Consider the following 8794-nt stretch of genomic DNA (forward strand, 5'->3'; position numbering starts at 1 on the left):
GCAATAGATGTGTCACTAACACATTTCACTCCAAATGGAGCTTTCTGTCCCAGACAGCACGTCTTCTCAACTGCCTAAAAACGGCTCACCCTCAGTCTTGTTTGAAATTCCTCCATTAGTGATGTCACGGATTGAGAAAGTCAGCCCACTTTTTCATAGGTCCTGCCTGAGCAAGCACAGCCTGCCCAGTGACTTGTTTGAATTTGGTTGACCAATCACAACAGAGTGGGCCAGCTGACCAATCAGAGAATTCAACAACATGTAAACCTATTCTAGTAGACCAAGAGTACCAATATGATGCTGAAAAAGAGCACAATAGAGGCTCTTTAAAGGAGCAATCAGCCAGTATGTTTACATTCACAACATTCCACGTTTATTCCGAATATGACAATATTCCGAATTTGATACAGGTCACGTAAACAGCATATTCTGTTTGGATATGCCAAACAGTTTTTTCTATTCGGCTTCGTCACGTAAAAATTTGCCGGTCTTCCATGATTGGTCATCTGCTCCAGGTAGGAACAACTGGAGTGTTTTTTTTTTTTTTTTTTTTTTTTTTTTTAATAGCTTGGAACCCAATCTCTCCCCCCACTACCCAGATTTGGGCTGAGCCCCCCAATGTTTACAAGGTCTGGCTCCGCCCCTGCTGTGTGTCATGTGCCAGAGCTGCCACAGCACAGCGGCTGGTTAAAGGGTGATTGAGAGAATGCGGCAATCTATTGGCTGCAGGTTTAGTAAATTTCAGACGGTGTAGTCCAATGGAGGGAGAGAGAGAAGGTTAGAGATAGAAGGGGGGTGGGGGGGAGAGAGAGAGAAAGAGAGAGACCTGGTTTCTCTAACACTAATCTTGTCCTCGCAATACACTCTCTCTATGAGAGCAATTAGATTCAGCACGGTTCCCAGAGCCTCTGCAATGACTCATTGAAACATCTTATGTGCTGATAGAGAGAGCCGCAGTTTTTTTTTCTCCCCCATCACACACACGCACGCACACGCGCGCGCACAGGACGTTGGCTGTAGCAGGGCTGCCTTTCAGTGCATCGGGACTTCTGTACTTTGGATTTGCAGATTTGCAGCACATGAGGCTGTCTGCCTTGGCTGGCTGGACGTGCACTTAAGGCTATTTGGGTTTTGTTTTTCCTGCTGTGTTTTTCTGGGACTTACATAAAGAGTGGGACGGCTGGAGATACAGGCTGAGGTAAGTGTGCTGCAGGCTGCATGTGATGCGCAGATTTTCTTCCAGCAGGGAAACATGGCTATAAAAATGTACAAATCAATCCTCTCTCAGACCCTCGCTGACAGCTTCTGCAGACGCTTTTCACTCTCCCAAAAAAGGAGCACAATAAACAGGGCATTCATCCAGAGACATTTGTCATTTTGACAATCCGAACTTGTTATAAAATCATCATAAAACAGGCTTGATACAGGGGTTTTAATCCGCACAGCTACGCAGCTTCTTGCGCACTTTACCTCGACTCCAGTTTGGGAACAAATACTCATTTATAAATCAGTGTTTGGCGCTGTAACTATAAAACTCGTTGCCAAAAAAAGCAACAGCTCGGTTAACTTTAAAAGGAGAGCGACGTGTGCGGTGTGTGTGTTTGTTTGTGTGTGTGTGTGTGTGTGTGTGTGTGTGTGTGTGTGAGATGTCGCACACAGCGCTTTTCTCTCAACATGCAGAAAGCGTTTTAAAACCATTTCACACCTGCGTTTTTCAGCCCCAACTCTTTTGTGTCTGAGGTGCAGCATCTTCTCTCTCTCTCTCTCTCTCTCTCTCTCTCTCTCTCTCTCTCTCTCTCTCTCTCTAAGCAGCCACAAGATGGTGGTGTAGATATCCCGATGTGGGTTTTGAGGCGGGTAAAGGGGTTGTGAAGGGAGGGGGGGGGGGGGCAGGGTTGAGTGGGGTTTGTGCTTTGCATGATTTTTTTTTTTTCCATCTACACAGCTGCTAATGCTATGATTTTCAGCTTGTGTTCACACTGGGTGGCATTCACACAGGCAGGCTGCTGGTTTAACATGGTATGACCTTGTGTGTGTGTGTGTGGGTGGGGGGGGGTTATCTATGTCTCCAAGATGAAATGATGTCCTTAGTAGAGCTGTCAACCTTCCTCTTCAATACCAGTCAAATTTCATTTGTTTTTGGCTTTAATATTCTAATTATATACAAATATTTAATGCTCAAATTAAGCCTATTATTAATATATAGGCTACTACAATACTGGTTGTTATACATTCTGTCCACTAGAGCAGTGATTACCACCCATGGGTAGGCCTACTTCTGCCTTTGGGTAATGTTACGTGGAAAGATCGTCGAGTAGCTCAACAGGAAGTCAGCTGTAACACCTGAACACTACACGTAATAATATGTGAAAACAACGGTAGTTAGCAAGCTAGCACAGACATTTAGCTAAAAGCTCCGGACGGAGCCACGGTGCCTCTGCTAAATAGTCTCAGGAAGGAACTTGTTTTGGTGGAACATGTGGACGTTCTATAGTAGTTTTAGTCGTGCAACAGAAAACTCCGATTGGACAGATAGTCTAGCTAGCTGTCTGGATTTACCCTGCAGAGATCTGAGGAGCAGTTTTTTTGGGGGGGGTTGTATGATATTGCATGAAAAGTTATGCACACCAATTTGTATGACATCCTACCAAAATTACAGAGGTCACATGACAGTTAAGTTTATTGGTCTTTACAGTTTTATATTTAGCCGACAAAAGGTGACTGTGAGCCGGGTACAAAGCACCGCGAGGTGGCGGTCCTTTCAGAGGTCATTACAGTTGAGGTTGGCTGACAAAAAGTGAGCGTCATGCAGCGACAACAATTATTTTGGATTAGAAAATAGATTGTGGTGTGGTTTCATAATTGATTCATCTTTGCAGCTCTAAAGATGTGTGCCTGCTCTAACTGATAATAAATCCATCTCTAATGACAAATTCCTAAAAAGCGTGATATCTTCCTCCAGTGCAGCTCAGCTTTGACTCATTCGGCTGCCTTTCTTCGCCATTTTTCACAGAGAGGGAGGGGACATTGCAGGTGTAGGATTAACAGCCAACGACTACATCTGAAGATTATGGTAAATCGTTGTCTGACAGTGATTGAGAGAGCTAGACGTGTCTGACGTCTAGGAATCTGCGTGTTGATGTTAAAAACATTTGAGCTCTGTGTCCAATCAAAACAGTCGTCCTATGTCTAATCCTTTTCCTTTTGTTCTTTTTTCAACAAACTGCACTGTTCATCCAGGAGCAAAGTCATTTCAAATGAAAGTTAGGCCTACAACATTCACACGCAACTCCGTAATCTCCTCCTGCATGTTCCAAATAAGATGGAGGATTTCTGGAACATGTCAGGACACAAATGCAGGAAATTGGTTTTATTTCTTTTTTTGTCAGACAATAATCTTTGGCCTTTAAAATGCTCACTTACCTTAAATATCTTTTTTCCTTTTGCATTTTCAATTCCACTGACCCCCAGTCTTCCCTGCTAAATCTGGCCAAAATGTTGCAGTTTTCATATAAAAATGGCAGAATGTTTTCAGCCTATCAAATATAGAGGTATCTTGCTCTTTTCTGTTTTATATCTTATTAAAATGAATATATTTGGGTTTTGGACAAAATAAGAGATTTAAAGAGTTGGATTTTGAGAAACTGGGATGGACATTTTTCAAAACTTTTCTGAAATTGAATTCACCAAACGATTAATTGAGAAAATAGACTGTAGAATAATCAATAATGCAAATAATCGTTAATGATCTTTCTTTTAGTCACCCTTTCTCTTACCAATTCTTTTAACCCCCTCTGTGAAAGACTTGGATAACAACAGGTTTTTGCATATGAGCCGACTTTTTCAAGAAGCTGGTTGAAGGAATGAAAGAGTCCGCCACTGCTGGAACAATTAGAAAGAATCCTGTTTTGCAGGGAATATTAGCTGAATAATCCTTAGCCATGGAAACAGCTTAATTGGAGTATTGTCTTTTTCAGAATAAAAGCAAAAATGGATTATTAAGTGCATGTAAACATATGATGATTAAGTCAATTAGTAATCACGATAGGGCGTTTTCACATCTGTAGTTTGATTGCGAATCAGTTGATGAGTTAGTAAACTTGGAGCTGTTTCCCCTTGGTTTGGTATCGTATCACACCTGGAAAAGTCCAAGCGTACCAATTGGTCAGATGTGTCTGGGGCAGGAGCAAGAAAGTAAATACAGGAAGAAGGTCCTGTGTTCTGGACTAGTGCATATCTGTTGCATCTCCATGGTCAGACCAGCTCATTTCATTTAAATAACCAGACATTGTTTGGCGAGCGACATCACTATATCTACTCTGGTCAACGAGACTTCGCTCTGCTCTGCCGATGTCTGTCTCCAACTTCAGCGGCGGCTAGTTTGACCACGGAGATGCGAGTGGCAGACGGCGAGTTTGCCTGTAGTCTCTTTCTGTGAGAGAAACCTTGAAGCTGCTACGCATTGCGGACTGCTAAGCACACTTGACTACAGGAGACATTAGCTCAGACTGGAGGAGTAAATATAGTTGGTGTGGTACAAGATCGAATCACGTTCTCACCACAAACAAACCACTCCAGAGTATAAGTGAAAGCGTAACTTTTCCAAATTGGTACGCTTGTTTTGGTCCGCGTTCGGCGTGCATCCGAGTGCGATTGTTGCATTCCCACCTGCCCAAACGAACCGCACCAAGGGGGAAAACCAACTCTAGTGCAATTGAACCGAACTAAATAAGGCAGGTGTGAAATCGCCCCTTAAATAATCAGCCTTATGGTTAGGATTAGGGTTAGTCCAATGTCAACTGCAGGCCTCCCATCATGTGTTACGTCAACACATTCATGGGACAGGTCGATGCTAAGCAGGCAGTTGTTTCCTGATTTGTCCAAACACGGGTAGAAACAGCAGCAGCTGTGTAACGTGTAGCCTGTTTTGTGTAAGCAGAGCCGCTGGAGCTCTGAAGGAGGGATTACTGCACAGTGAGACGTCCTTGTTGTATGCAAATCCCACACACTTTCATCACGCCAACATTCCTCTGCTGTGTGTAGAACGTGGTAGTCTATTAATCAACTTTTCAACATTTCTAATAATATAACCAATTCCCATTTTTTTCAACTATTCCTACTACTTCACCTACTTCGTACACATTCAAGCCAGCATTCCAGTGAAGGGGCAGATTTTCTAAAAACAATTTAAATATTCCACATCTTTCAAACATTATTGGTATTATTCAACTTTTTAATGACATTCATACTAATGAAACCCATTCCCACTTTTTTTCAACTATTCCTACTATTTCACTTTACTTACACATTCAAGCCAGCAATCCAGTTTAGCATCAGCCTTTCAACATATGGCATTCAAACTGCCATTTCTTCCGAAAATGCGTTCTCTAGTTACTCTAACATTTCTCTGTTGTGTATAGATCTGTTAACTATATGTTTAACCATATTTGGAGGAGTGAAGAGAGTTTAGCAGCCTCAGGTGAAAATTTTTCTGACTCTGTCCTTCCCTGAAAAACGCACCCCATAAGTGGTTTGTTCCAGCACCATTCTGACCTATATTTAGGTTTGTAGTGGCAGTGCCCTCTAGTGGCCGTAGTAGTTGTGATGGGAGCAAAGCAGGAAGTAAGGTGAGGAAGTTTGGCCAGGTTAGGGGTGGTGGATGGGTCAAACAAACACAGGACTTTCACCCAGGAGACCGGGGTTCATGTTTTAAACCCATCGTTAATGTTCGCAGTTTGGTTAGGTTTAGGCACCAAAACGACTTAGTTAAGTTTAGAAAAAGATGGTGGTTTGGGTTCAAATCAGACGGAGCTCTGTTTGTTCCATTAACAAAGTTTTTTGTATTTTTGTGATTGTTTTGCATCTATTTTTAGTAATGTTGCATGTCTTGGTAGTTGTGTTGTGTAAGTTTACTGTTGTTTTGTGTGTATTTTTTGTCATTTAGTGTCTTTTTGCATCTCTGTAGTCATTTTGGGTCATTTGTCATGGTTTTTATTTTTTATCAGTAACATTGTGTGAGTCATGGTCCTATGGGGCCAGTAAGCCTGTGTTTGGTAATCCATCCACGTTCAGAAGCATAGGCCCAACATATACAGTATGTATAATATATATACCGTCTGTATACGTGGTAATTATCATCTGCTGTGACATTTCACAGTTGAGAGGAAAGGATCACTCTGTAATGATTGAAATGCAAACGACATGGAGCACCTTCGTTGGTATTCATGAGACTTTATCTCCTGTAATCGTTAAAAGTGAGAACAATGTTCACAATCTCCTGTGTGCTCCGGAGAGACACAATGCTCACTCTGCAACCACAGCTTATCCAAAATCCACCACATTACACATTTTTTACGGTTTTGTGTCTGTTTTCAGTCATTTAGTGTCTCTTCGTCATTAGTTTTGCAGTCATTTTGTGTGTCTTTGTGATTCTTTTGTGCAGGTTTAAATCATTTAGCATCTTTTTTTGTGTTTGTTTTGTCCCTTTGTAGTTTTACGTCTATTTTTAGTCGTTTTGCATCTACTGTGGTTTTGTGTAGGTTTATGACTGTTTGTCTATTTTCAGTCATTTAGCTTCTCTTTGTGGTGGGTTTTGCATCTGATTTGCTTTTCTATGTCGTTTGGTGACAGTGACGCCGTGTGAGTTGACTGCAAACAGCCGCTGATCTTCCTCAGATAGAAGTTCATCGTTATATAACAGCCCCTGTAGGCAAACAGCCAATGATGAACAGCCTGCGGCTGCACTTACAAACAAACAAAATGATGTTATCAAGGCCGTTCATCTCCTGTTGCTAGAGCATCTTAAATGACAGAACAATTTACAAACCCAGGCTCTTGGTAGGCGGTGACTGCCGGTGCCGGTTGGGGGTGTGATGAACAGAGGCAGTAATAGTCACAATAAAGATAATGGAACTATGACTAGATATAGTTGTTGTAGTAGTTCATGGTGTAGCAGGGCACTGCAAGGGGTAGTAGGGCGTTACAGGGTGTAGCAGGGTGTAGCAGGGCACTGCAGGGTGTAGCAGGGCACTGCAGGGTGTAGCGGGGCACTGCAAGGTGTAGCAGGGCACTGCAGGGTGTAGCAGTGCACTGCAGGGTGTAGCGGGGCACTGCAGGGCGTTACAGGGTGTAGCAGGACATAGCAGGGCACTACAGGGTGTAGCAGGGCACTGCAGGGCGTTACAGGGTGTAGCAGGACGTAGCAGGGCACTACAGGGTCTAGCAGGGCACTGCAGGGCGTTACAGGGTGTAGCAGGACGTAGCAGGGCACTACAGGGCGTTACAGGGTGTAGCAGGGCACTGCAGGGCGTTACAGGGTGTAGCAGGACGTAGCAGGGCACTGCAAGGTGTTACAGGGTGTAGCAGGGCACTGCAGGGTGTAGCAGGGCACTGCAGGGCGTTACAGGGTGTAGCAGGACGTAGCAGGGCACTGCAGGGTGTTACAGGGTGTAGCAGGGCACTGCAGAGGGTAGCAAGGTGTAGCAAGGCACTACAGGGCGTTACAGGGTGTAGCAGGACGTAGCAGGGCGTAGCAGGGCACTGCAGAGGATAGCAAGGTGTAGCAGGGCACTGCAGGGCGTTACAGGGTGTAGCAGGACGTAGCAGGGCACTGCAAGGTGTTACAGGGTGTAGCAGGGCACTGCAGGGTGTAGCAGGGCACTGCAGGGCGTTACAGGGTGTAGCAGGACGTAGCAGGGCACTGCAGGGTGTTACAGGGTGTAGCAGGGCACTGCAGAGGGTAGCAAGGTGTAGCAAGGCACTACAGGGCGTTACAGGGTGTAGCAGGACGTAGCAGGGCGTAGCAGGGCACTGCAGAGGATAGCAAGGTGTAGCAGGGCACTGCAGGGCGTTACAGGGTGTAGCAGGGCACTGCAGGGTGTAGCAGGATGTAGCAGGGCACTGCAGGGTGTAGCAGGGCGTTACAGGGTGTAGCAGGACGTAGCAGGGTACTGCAGGGCGTTACAAGGTGTAGCAGGACGTAGCAGGGCGTAGCAGGGCACTGCAGAGGGTAGCAAGGTGTAGCAGGGCACTGCAGGGCGTTACAGGGTGTAGCAGGACGTAGCAGGGCACTGCAGGCTGTAGCAGGGCACTACAGGGCGTTAATTAAAAAGTGTGCTACTTTGGCTCCACTACGGCTCTGTAAAAAGTCTGCTACACCTGCAAACAAACTGATTTTTGTTTTTATTTATTCATTTTTTTTAACGGCGTATTATGTTTAAAGTTTCAGTTTTATTAAATAATTGCTTGAAGCATTTAATCTAACTTTTGTGTTGGAGTTTATAACATTCCAAATTGTCAATGTTGACTAAAAGATTTAAATTTTTACTGTACAGCCCAAATGTCGGATTCCTTTTCTCTTAAAAAACCAGCATCAGTCGACCCCTAGGTTTTGAACATTAAAGCATGTAAACCTGTTCTAGTAGAAACTTAAAATACAACTATAAATCTGAAAAGGGAAAGGGTATATAATAGGTCTCCTTTAACATGAGCTCCAAGCATTTAGGAGTTAAAAGCCCAAGAAAATCATTTTTCCTCATTAAAATGCAAATGTGTGTAATGTAATCAGTGGAGATGCTGTAGGGGAAATTATGAAGATGTATTATGTTCTACTGTTGGGTTCCTGTGATCAGTAACCCATGGTCATAATAACACTGAGTAGAGACACTGGTAATGTGTGCCTCCCGTAGTTTAACGCCAGATGAATACCAGGGCTTCCTGGGAATTTAGGAAACCTGGGGTAAATACTACTATTAAAGGATATGTATGCTATAGTGACAGAAAGCATTTAAGGGGG

General features: G+C 43.9%; 1 protein-coding gene across 4 annotated transcripts in view; it reads left to right on the forward strand.

Annotated features, from left to right (window-relative positions):
* The first annotated feature begins 913 nt into the window (after positions 1–913).
* The window catches only part of nlgn4xa (neuroligin 4 X-linked a), an 80133-nt gene continuing 72252 nt past the window's right edge, over positions 914–8794 (forward strand). For all 4 annotated transcript variants that reach the window (XM_028572163.1, XM_028572164.1, XM_028572162.1 and 1 more), the window contains exon 1: positions 914–1198. The gene's annotated coding sequence lies outside the window, so the exon portion shown is untranslated. The remainder of the gene's footprint in view (positions 1199–8794) is intronic.

Source organism: Perca flavescens, chromosome 24, assembly GCF_004354835.1.
Source record: "Perca flavescens isolate YP-PL-M2 chromosome 24, PFLA_1.0, whole genome shotgun sequence".
Lineage (NCBI taxonomy): Eukaryota > Metazoa > Chordata > Actinopteri > Perciformes > Percidae > Perca > Perca flavescens.